The sequence below is a fragment of the Micromys minutus genome (genome assembly GCF_963924665.1).
Source record: "Micromys minutus genome assembly, chromosome: X".
NCBI classification, from domain to species: Eukaryota; Metazoa; Chordata; class Mammalia; order Rodentia; family Muridae; genus Micromys; species Micromys minutus.
The window spans coordinates 116,433,251-116,445,734 of NC_137970.1; positions in this window are offsets into that span (position 1 = coordinate 116,433,251).

Here is a 12,484-nt window from a genome sequence, read left to right on the forward strand (position 1 = left end):
TTTTGGAACAAAGCCTACAGAAATTAACAACTGATCCCTTATGGTATTTTAACAACTCACTTTACACTGTTAACATTCATCTAGAGTACTTGGTTCAGGTAATATGTTTCAATCTTCTCCACTGTCAAGTCCCATATTGTCTATGATTCAGTCTTCGGAAAGGAAGCATGTAGCTTCCTCTATTTGAAATTTGTGTGAAGTATATTGAATCTTCTTTAGGAGGTGAGTTCTATTTTTTTTTCTATTTTTATTTATTTACTTAAATATATAAATATAGGCACATAATTTGTTATTTTATATTTAGAGTTAGCACACAATACTATTTTTAATATACTGATTGTGTCTGTCTCTCTCTGTCTCTGTCTATCTGTGTTTTGGTCTCTCTCTCTCTCTCTCTCTCTCTCTCTCTCTCTCCCTCTCTCTCTCTCTCTCTCTCTCTCTCTCTCTCTCTCTCTCTCTCTCTCTCTCTCTCTCTGTGTGTCTGTGATTGTGTGTGTTTGTGTATGTATTTGGGGTGTGTGTGGGGGGCTTAGAGAATGATTTATGACAATCAGTTCTCATTTGCTATATGGGGCTGAGATTTGAACTCAGGTCATCACCTATGCCAGCTCATACCTATGCGAGTATTACCATCTTACCAACCAACTTTTAAAATTTTGGTGCTGGTTTAATTCTAATCTGCGCACTTTGTAATATATTAAGTTGGATCCTGCAACTTCTTATTCTCACTCTTATGCTTTGTTTCCTTGCTCCAAAAATTTTTGGTATTTCCATATTTTAAGATATTATACTACAATTGAGATTCATCTTGTATATTTTTAATCTGTCTACTTCTCCCGGGAGCTCTAGTTCCTTCAGACACTAGTGTTAGAAATTAATATCTGAACATTAGAAGTTATTTTTTGTTACTAGGGTATCTTTTATTTTATAATTCTCCCAGCTGAATGAATGATTATGGATGTGTAAATGGTCTGTTTTTATGCCTTTCTATAAATCATCTATTTATTTATTATCTATAATTTATATAAATGTATATATAAACATGAAAAGATATATATATATATATATATATATATATATATGAAAACTGGTTATAAAATATATGTAGTTTCTGATGTAGGATAGAATTAATTTTTTGCTTTTTGCAGTCAGAGATATACACAAAATAGTCATTTTATAGTCAGTATAGGCTACTTATTCCATTATTCACTGTCCCCTAGGTTGTGATCACTCTAGTAGTGCTCTCCTTATAGGTAGAAATTATTGGCTTTGTGTAATGGCAAAATCTAGGTTTAAGCAACTTCAACATGCTAAAACATATATATTTTATTCTTTCTCTTGATTATTAATGTGCAAAATCATTTATTAATCATAATTATAATGCATATTTCTTGAGTATTTTCATGAATTACTCACATGCATTAAGCTATTAACTTTAACTTTTTGGTTTAATCCTTTCAATAAACATGTTCATGAGTAATACTCTTAATTATTGATTAAGAATTACATACAAGCTTGTAATCTGTTTTGATCAAGTCGATTTCTCACCCCCTTCCATTTTTTTCTTTATTTTTTTATTTTTTTTGAACAACTTTATTTTAAAAAACAAAGATAAATGAACAAATTTTAAGCATTTTTGCATAAAAGTATACAAATACATTTTTGTCAGTGCTTGGCTTTTTTTTTCAAACGTTTGATAGTGTGCATTAAGGTCTTACTAGTTACAATGAGCATAAAGTACATATAAAACAGGATGTAACCCAGAATTAGTCAAAGTTTTCTTGGTGTGTAAGGATTGAGCATAATGGTTTTTTCTTATCTCTTTTCTTTGAATTTCAGACAGTTTGTGAGTTGTTTCTGGGGTGTTTAGAGCTTTCTGGGGTTAGTATCCCATTATCAGTGACTGCATATTATGTCTGTTCTTTTGTGACTCGGTTATCTCGCTCAGGATGATATTCTCTAGATGCAACCATTTTCTTAAGAATTTTGTCATTGTTTCTGATAACTGAGTAGTACTCCATTGTGTAAATGTACCACAATTTTTGTATCCATTCATCTACTGAAGGACATCTGGGTTCTTTCCAGCTTCTGGCTATTATAAATAGAGCTGCTATGAACATTGTGGTACATGCGTCTTCGATGTATATTGGAGTGTCTCTGAGGTTTATTCCCAGAACTAGTATAGAAAACATCTGCAGGAATCACTATCCCTGACTTCAAGCTATATTACAAGGTAATTGTGCTAAAAACTGCATGGTACTGGTACAGAAATAGGCAAGTGGATCAATGGAATAGAATAGAAGATCCAGAAATGAGCCCTCACATATATGGTCACCTGATTTTTCACAAAGGAGCTGTAAACATTCTATAGAAAAAGGACAGCCTATTCAACAAATGGTGCTGGTCCAACTGGCACTCAGCATGCAGAAGAATGATAATAGACCCTTTCTTATCTACTTCTATAAAGCTCAAGTGTAAATGGATCAAAGATCTCCACATTAAACCAGGTACACTGAAACTACTAGATGAAAAGTAGGGAAAACCTTAGAACATATAGGCACAGGAGAAAATTTCCTGAACAATACACCAATGGCTTGTGCTCTAAGGTTAAATATCAACAAATAGGACTTAATGAGATTGCAAAGTTTCTGTAAGGCTAAGGGCACTGTCAAGAAAACAAAAAGGCAGCTAACAGAGTGGGAAAAGATCTTTACCAACTCCACATCAGATAGAGGCCTAATATCTAAAGTATACAAAGAACTCAAAAAGGTAGACACTAGATAATCAAACAACCCTATTAAAAATGGGGTACAGAGCTAAACAAAATTTCTCAATTGAAGAATATGGAATGGATGAGAAATATCTAAGGAAGTGCTAGACATCCTTAGCCATCAGGGAAATGCAAATCAAAACAACCCTGAGATTCTACTTCATACCAGTCAGATTGGCCAAGATCCAAAACTCAGATGACAGCAGATGCTGGCAAGGATGTGGAGAAAGAGGAACACTTCTCCACTGTTGGTGGGGTTGTAAACTGATACAACCACTCTGGGAATCAGTCTGCCTGTTCCTCAGAAAATTGGACATAGTACTACCTTAAGATCCATTTTTTTTTATTACCACTAGTGATTACTATTTCTTCAGATAGTTTTGTATTGTCTTCTTTTAGTTTTAATCCAGAGTTATATGCATGGGTGTAGGGCCATCTACTGGACAATTGGTAGCCTCTCAGGGACCTTATCCCTGAGGAACACTGACCTTTCCCTATAGGTCTCAGCTAAGGGTGGTACTTCCAGACCACGTTTTCTCCTCGTGCTGAAATTTTGTTTAGTGTGGATTTTATGTGCACATCATGCAGGTAGCTGCTCCCACCTACCACCCTTAACCCCTCCCACTTACCTTCGACAGGAATCACAGTTTACCCTACAGAACCTTGTGTAACTACCAAAGACACACATCTTCCACCTTTCTTAACTACACCAAATTTCTCAAGATCCCCCAACCTTGCTTTGATCAGATTTTATTCAACATAGAGCAATTAACCTTGGCAAATCACTGCAGAAAGTAGCAGAGGAGAGGGTCATAAAGAGGTACACTGTAGTTTGGATAGTCAAGAGAAAATGTAGCAAATACTCAAAAGTCTGGGAATAGAACTTATATCACTACAAATTCCACAAATAAAACAGGGATTCAAACCATTTTTTTTACCTCAATTTTCTCTTGAATACTGGAGACACCTACATTGAAAGAAGAAAGATTATTTAAAGAGAAGGTAAGAAATATATTATGCACATACTATTTTAGATGTGCAAGTCTGGTGCTGAAACAAAAATAACAGAAAACAAAACAAAATGAGATCTATTATTAACTACATTTCACAGATGAAGGAAGCGAGATTCTAAGAAGTAAAAGCAATTTTACAATGGTCACATATGTCAGAGATGTCTTAGCTGAGTTGGAACTTTGATATCTGATTTCAAAGCTAATTCTGATGTTAAGCTGATTGGCGTACTTTAGGGCAAATGAGTGTAACAAGTTTCAGAAAAAAAAAGAAAATAAAGAATAAGAAGACAAGACATTTTTTCTTAGTTATTATCGTAATGGTACCTAAGATTGCTTTCTTTCCTGTACAAAGTGAGACAGGAATCCATTTCTCACAATGCTCCTTCACATTAGATACATTTCCAGAATTAAAAGCAAAGATGATCCTACTTCATATTTTCAAAATGTCAATAAGAGAGATTTTAGGCACCATGTTTAATTTGTCCTTTCAGTGTTACAAATCTGAGACTTGTACAGTTGATATAATTTTTGAAAGACTGTCATCTAATTTCCCCAAATAAGCTGAATGTCTGTGTCACTTGTCACTTGCATATGTGTTTGGGTTTTCTTTGTTATTTGGTCTGATCTTTTCTTTTCTTTTTTTTTTTTTTTTTTTGGTCTGATATTTTCTAAACCATCAAAAATGTCATATTTATTTACTTGTGTGTAGAGGCATTCATGCCATTACACATATTTGGAGGTTAGAGGACAACTTGAAGAAGTCACTTATCTTCTACTATGGGGACAAACTCAGGCCTTCAGGCTTGACAGTTATCCATTAAAAACATTTTATTGGATAAATAATTAGAATGTAGTTAGGGATTGGGCTGGTTTGGTAAAGTCATGGCTATAGTTTCTCCTCTAAGATCTAAGGCCTAATTAGCACTTGGATAGTTGGCAGCAATGACGTAATTCCCCTCTTTGGGGATGATCCTTCCAACCAATCTGAGAGCTGTTTGTTATTCCCAAGTATGCATGTTACTATGGAGCTCTTGGGGTTATTGTGCCATGGTGACTGTTGTTGTGATTCATAAGTATCATAGCTGGTTAAGATTATTTGTAGTTTCCCTCTTCTAGAAGTGTTTCTTATCCTTTTTAGAACAATGAAAGCTAGTGCTGCAGTAGGTTTTCAGGTCAGGCTCCACTCAGGTTTTCTAGGTAGGCCTTGTGTCTGAAATTCAGTTTTTTCAGTGATAGAAACTTACCTTTCATATCTGGGATGCAACCAAGTGCAACTCTAACAGCCAAAAGAGCTTTAGAAGTCTCTTTGACAAATTCAAGAAGGCTTCGCATGCCTGGTGCTGGGGTTTTATTAAATGGTCTTTGACTTTTGAGGAAACATTGCCAGCCCAGATAAAAAACATTATTTATATTTTAGTTTTGCCCTAGAAGAGCATACCCTGTAGAAACTTACAATTTCAAGTTTCCGTTTAAAGATAAATTAACTTTTCATATCTAAGAAATGCATAGATTTTGAAATTTGGAATAAAAATTTATTTTTAAATTTTTAATATAATTTTTTAAATATAAGTTTTTATTTAAACTTTTTAAAAATAAAGTTGTAAGATAAAAATATTTTTATGTAAAATATTTATGTAAAACTGGTTCAGTGATATCTAATATAAAATTCTAAATTGGAGTTTTGAAGAGAGTTGTAGATATCTTCTTATTTGGGACATGTAGATGTTTTCATTATCAATGCTAAGAGATACATTTCCAAACAGCTGTTTCTAAAGTGTGAGCAATTCTGATATCTTGATGTCCAAATCTATTTATAATGACTAATTTGTAGCTTCTTGTTGGGTGCCATATACCATCTATATATTTGTTTTTGTATTGTGAACATCTTTATATGAGGCAAAAGGCATTGAAAAATCTGTCCTTAAAGCATCTTTTCCTTTTGCGTGGTAACCTGGCACTTGTGCCTTTCTTTTGAGTAATGAGTGTTATTGGTTTATCTTGTTTATGACATGTTATTCAGTGTTAGGAGCATTTATCTTATGTACAATTTCCACTGTATTTTCTCTCCAGATTTCCTAAGCGGTATTTCTGTATAGGTGCTTTTATGATGCATCACTACTGAAGGAGAGTGGTACCCAGATAAGGCTTTGCAATGCTGGGCAGAAGGAAACAATGATCAGAACATATTGGATGAGAAACATTTAACTTTCAACAATAGTAAAAAGAAGAATGTGGCAATGCAATGCATTGGGAAAAAAACCCTTTCAGTTGTTTGGATTCTTGGTGGGTAAGTGAAGGACAGTGAAAGAAACTGAATTGTTATAAATTGTCTAACAAATGGAGACTTGTGTAGCAATTGCATTTAATATTAAATAAGATTTATAATGTAATCATTTCTATGTAGTCTTAATGAAAAGATGTATGTAAATCTGTAGAAAGAAAAGAACTGCTGCTTATGATGGGTCATAATTATCATCCTTAAGTTATTTATTTCTTATTCAAATTAATTTCAAAGGAAGTACTGTGCCTTCTTCCACCTCACTATTTTGCCCAAATGGAGAAAAAAAAAAAAAAAAAAAAAAAAAAAAAAACTCTAGTTACTAAATTGCAATTGTGTTTCCCTAAAAACTAATTTCTCTTTATTCAAGCAGTACTGGATTTAAGTGCTATGTTGTCAGATCCTCATTACTGTAAGAAATATATTGAGTTGGTCAATCCATATGGAGAAATTATCTCCTTTGATATCCTGAAAGTTTCAATCCATGGTCAGTTCACATGCTGTTTTAGAGACAGTAGTCTGACTGCTGTTTTAATACATATGATTGAGAGAGGTGCTTATGCCATTGTGGCCATAAAGCAAAAATGGAGAACACAAAGGGTTTCACTTCGCATATCCCTTTTATGGGCAAGCCCACGGTAACCTATGTTTCATGCATAGGATTTACCTCAACATATTGTGCCTCCCATTAGCATTGTGAGCTGGAGGAGACCAAGCTTTCAATGTGTACGCTTTTAAGAGAGTTCCTAAAGTTTGTTTATACCAGTCACGAGTTTCTTTTAGTGCTAACATTGCACCTAGATAGGTCTTAAGAGCCAGGCCAGTTGCCAGATGTTCATTTCAGATTAATGTACCTAATTTGTAATGCCAGTAGGAATATTCAAAGAACAGATTGCAGTTTTATTTTTTGTTGGTAAGACGCAGTGACTTGTCTTCTAGCCCTCTACCGTAATGCCTGCAGTTACATTTCACTTTCTAATGCTAACTGTTCCTATTCGATGTAGCCACCTACATTTTCCCTCCCAAAATGCAATCATATTGATCCTGCATTCTCTTATTCCTAACAAGCCTGGGGAAGAGCTTATGTTTTGCCGGTTGTTCTCTCCAAACTTCTTGTTTCTGTACTTCATTCTTCTGTTCTCTAAGCTTAATTCCCATACTATCTAACAAATACTTCCTCTTAACAGTATTTTATGATATTCAACTCATACTGGTAGTCTTGTCTTATCTTGTAATAGTAACCAAGACTAAAAACAAAAACCAAAAATAAACAAACAACAACAAACAAACTGATTCCTTGGATTCAAATACAAATGATCACATTTTTGAAGATTTCATGTTTCTTTATTTTTGTTCATTCTGTCAACTTAGTAGTTTCCTCATCTAGCTTGTATCAGGAGAGTGAATTTTCATAAACTTATTAATAAAACATAAACGCTACCATAGACTTAGTACTTAATGGGTCTTCATTGTTTTTTATATGCCTTGTGTGATTTTATCATTATAAACCTCTTGGAGTTATGTACTTACTAATCAATAGCGGTGTGCTATGTCAGAGTCTCAACAAATATGTGGTTAATAAAAAAATGTGAATGAATATTCAAAAGATAAAACAATATTTCCTGTTTCCTACAGGTATGTAGCATTCCCTTGGATCCCAATGGAATTATATTTTACTAATCATTTTATTCATTTATCTTTCAAATGACATACCCCTTCCTGGTTACATCTCCACTATCCCCCCTATCCATTGTCCCCACTCCCCCTTCCCATTTGCATTTATGAGGGTACTCCTCTATCTACTTATCTTACTCCTGCCTCACCTATCTAGTATGCAACTATGGCTGGGATATCCAGGCTCCACTGAACCAAGGACCCCCCCCCCACCATTGATGTTAGATAAGGTCATCTTCTGCTACTTATGTTCCAGGAGCCATGGATGCTTCCATTTATACTTTTTGTCTGGTGGTTTAGTCCCTGGGAGCTCTGGGTGGTCCAGTTAGTTAATATTGTTCTTCCAGTGAGGTTTCAATCCCCTTAAGCTCCTTCAGTCCTTCCCCTAGCTTTTCTATTGGTGTCCCCAGACTCAGTCTGATAGGTGGCTGTCAGTATCCATATCTGTATTGATTAGGTGCTGGTAGAACCTCTCAAGAATCATCCATGTCAGGCTCCTGGCAGCAAGAGCTTTGCATGAGCAGTAGTGTCTGTGTTTGGTGTCTGCAGATGAAATGGATCCCTAGGTGGGCTGGTCTCTTCATGGCCTTTGCTTCAGTCTCTGTTCCATATTTTGTCCCTGTCTTTCCTTTGGATAGGAATAATTCTGGGTTAATATTTTTGAGATGTGGCTACTCACCCAAGGCTTTTCTAAAAGTGTTACTGCCTAGCACTTTTCAGAATATATTGAAGAATGACACTGTTGTAAGCATTTTAATTTTTATTAATTACACTATTCATACATCTTATAAACATGTACTGAACATTTATTTTGTGTCAGGCAGGTCAAAGCACTAGACATAGATACCAGTGAACCATATTTCAGTATTTTATTCTGATTAGGATATTTTTCTCTAGAAATTTGAGGCACATATATAAAATCTCATATGTTCTGTATCATTTATTCTTCTCAATGTTCTGTACATATGAATACTCAAAGACTGGTTTAGTGATATGGTAATACCAGAAAACAAAACATTTGAGTGGGAACCAAGATATGACTCTTTTGTTTGCTAGCCCATAAAAGTATAAAGTGCACTCACTTACATTAGCCTCAATTTCCTTCCTAAATAGGAACAATAATCCATGCTTCAAAGACTCATTGAATCATGCTGTGAATCTTTGTAATCTGTGGGATTGTAAGTACTTTCTTAAAATTCTAGACAATGCAAACACTTTATTTGTTTTATTGCCAATTTGGATGGATAACATCTTGACAGGCGGTAACAGAAAGTTGAAAATGAATTGGAGAAACTAGAGCTCTTTTTATTTTTGAACTGCCTCTAACTGCAGTTCCTTTCCTTTTAGTTGTCTATTTGGGGTCATATTTTCAATAATGGTTGGTACTAAAGAAGTTTAAGATAGTAGAATGTAATTGGAGATGTTTAAAAATATAAGTACTATAGAGAGACATTAGCTTAGGGATTCGTCTCTTGTCCTTGGGCTCCTTCAAACTACAGTGAGCTAGAAATAATGCAAGAAGTAAATGACTTGGAGAATATAGCTAAGTGATTCAGAACTTCAGCTAATGTTTACTGAACACATGGAGAGAGAGAAACAAAGATTCCTGATTTCATGGACTATTTTTTTTCTTTTTTTCTTGTAGAAGATTCAAGCCATTTTATTTACCTCTTTTGTTAGCAATTGTTCATGACATTGTTGTGCACCTCATATAATGGAACAATGTAGAGACACTGGATGAGGTCCCATAAAGAATTTGCCCTTTATAACTCCAGGAGCATTAAAAGAGAACAGGTATAATTTAAGAATTTTTTCTTCAGTGCTGTTATTTGGGAAAGTTAAAGTCTGTCAAACTCTCTAAATGCTGTTGTTAATTTCCACCAAATTTTTCTAGTTTTATGAAAGCAGATCATATTTTCTTATATCCTATAGTCCCTTACTTTAGCCTCAGACTACAAATCTGTCTCTTCTTCTATATGACAACCTTTATGATATGTAATGGCAGTGCTTACAGTCCTCTATGTTATCTTTTCTACTTGTGAAGTAGTCTAGTCTGCATAAGTGATCTTTTGTTGATGTGATTTCAAGGTTGTACTTTACCTTTCACACCTACTTTTTACTGAACATATTTAGTTAATGGATGCCTTTAAAAGTATGTCCTTGACTTTATTGTCTTAATGTGAACTACATTGTAATTTTAATAATGAAAATGTTTCTGCTCATAATAGAAGCTAGCCTGTACAACAAACCAGGTACTGTGTCAAGTACTTTATGGGAATTAATCATTTTAATTCATTACATTGTTGGAATTGTGATAATTCCATCCCATTTGACTCAGTGAGAAGGTAAGAAAATTCAGTAATTTTCCTGACATAGTACTGAGTAAGTGTGTGAGAGGCACACAGCCCCACATGGAGATCTCTGGTTATGGAGGAGGAATGGCTCCTGCTGCCTCTGCTGCTGGTGCTGTTTCATCTCTGTTTCTGCTGCTGCCAGGAGATGCTGGGCTAGGCAAATCGAGCAGGGGACTGGCTAGGCAGCAAGGGGTACAGGAGAGCTTTTGGGGGCGATTTCAGGAAAGCATATCTCTTCTCAAGCATCAGTACTACAGCTCTTATGACAGAAGCTCTCAGATGATGGAGTAATTCCTGCACACCTTTAATTTTGGACAGGCCTTATATATACAATTTTAGGATGGTTCAGAGTCTGACAACAGGTGCTTCCTCTTGACTTGGCCTGAAAGCTTGGGAATACCTCATCTCCACATTTGGGAGTGTGATCCTGCTTCTGTTTTGAGCCTAATTGATTTGTGGTCATATCCTTACCTTCAAAGAGGGTCTTGGGGGCATGGCTGTTCTGTCCTGAGCACTGTCTGTCACATCTTCACCTGTAGAGGAGAGACTTGGGTCATGGCTGATCTAGCTTGAGCCTACCAGGAGATGGGACTTGGTGCATGTCCAATCTGGCTTGAGTCCAAGTCACATCCTGCAAAGGAGGGACTTGGGGCGTGATCTATGCCACTTTACAGGGGGCTTTGGGGGATTATAAGTGGGTGAGAGGGGCATGATCTCTCAGGAGATTAGGAAGTTTCTTACTGTCCCTTAGGACCCCAGGGCTTCACTTATCTCGACCAAGAATCTTCACTTGCCAATTGCCCCACAAGTAAAGTGGAAGTAATATTTCTTGTATCATAAGTATGACATTTTAGGATAGTAAAAAAAATTAAAACTGGTTTCATAGAGGGTTCATATACAAAATAAACAAAAAACTCATATACAAAATAAACCAAATAACCCTAATAGCTTGGGATAGAGAGAGAAATACCAAATGACCAAGAAGCACCTAAAGGAAACGTAAATCAAAATTAACCTGAGATACCTTTTTTTTTTTTTTTTTTAAAGTTCTGACACCTTACTTTATTTCTTATTTAATTGTCTAAGTATTTGAGAGATTTCTTGCCACTATTCAACACATTTGGTTTATTTTTGGGGACAGTGTTTCTCTAAGAGGTTAAAAATGACCTTAAATTACTGTGCAATCCAGGTTTACTTTAAACTCAGCATCCTTTTTCTACTTCCAGAGTGCTTAACTAAATAAATGTACATACCTCAACAAGACTCAAATATAACTTTTTAATGGCCCTTACAGTACAGAAATATAAGAGGTAATTTTGAATTACATATTTGACACCCACAGAGATATTCTCTATAAATTATGAAGTCTGTTCTACCTTGGTCCTCAATATGAGATTCTACATTACACTAATCAGAATGACTAAGATAAAAAACTCAGGCAACAGCAAATGCTGGTTAGGATGTAGATAAAGAGTAACATTACTCCCTTGCTGGTGGAATTGCAAACTGCTATAGACATTTTGAAAATCAAGTTGGTATTTACTGAGAAAACTAGAAATAGTTCCAACTGAAGACACAACTATTCCAGTACTGGGAATATACCTTAAAGATCATTCAACATATAACAAGAACACATTCTCTACTTTGTTTGTAGAAGCCTTATTTATAGCATCCAAAAGCTGGAAACAATCCAGATGTTCCTCAAGAAAATAATGGATACAGAAAATGTGGTACATTTACACAGTGGAATACTACTCTGTTATTAAAAATGAGTTCACAATTTTTTTTTCAGGTAAATGGCTGGAACTAGAAAATATCATCCTGGGTGAGGTAACAAATTAACAAAATCAGAAATTAAAACAGAGATAAAAACAGAAATTTGGAAAAATTGAAAAAATCATCAGATCCTACTACAAAAGTTTGTACTCATCAAAATGAGAAAAATATGGATGAAATGGATAATTTTCTAAAGAGATGCTAGACACCAATGTTAAAATCAGGATCAGGTAAATTATCTACAAAGACCGATATCCTCTATGGAAATAGAAGTAATTAAAAACTTCACAACCCAAAATGCCCAAGGTCAGATGGCTTTATTGTAGTATTCTACCAGACCTTCAAAGAGGAGCTAATACCAATACTCTTCAAAATATTCCATAAAATTAGAAGGAATCCTTCCTAATCCATTTGATGAAGCCACAATTACCCTGATACCTAAAGCACACAAAGATCCAACAAAGAAAAAGAACTTCATACAACTTCCCTTATGAATATTGATGAAAAATTATTCATCAAAATTCTACCGCATGAAATCCAAGAATACATCAAAACCATCATTCACTATGATCAAGTAGGTTTCATCCCAGGGATGCAATGTTGGTTCAATATATGGAAA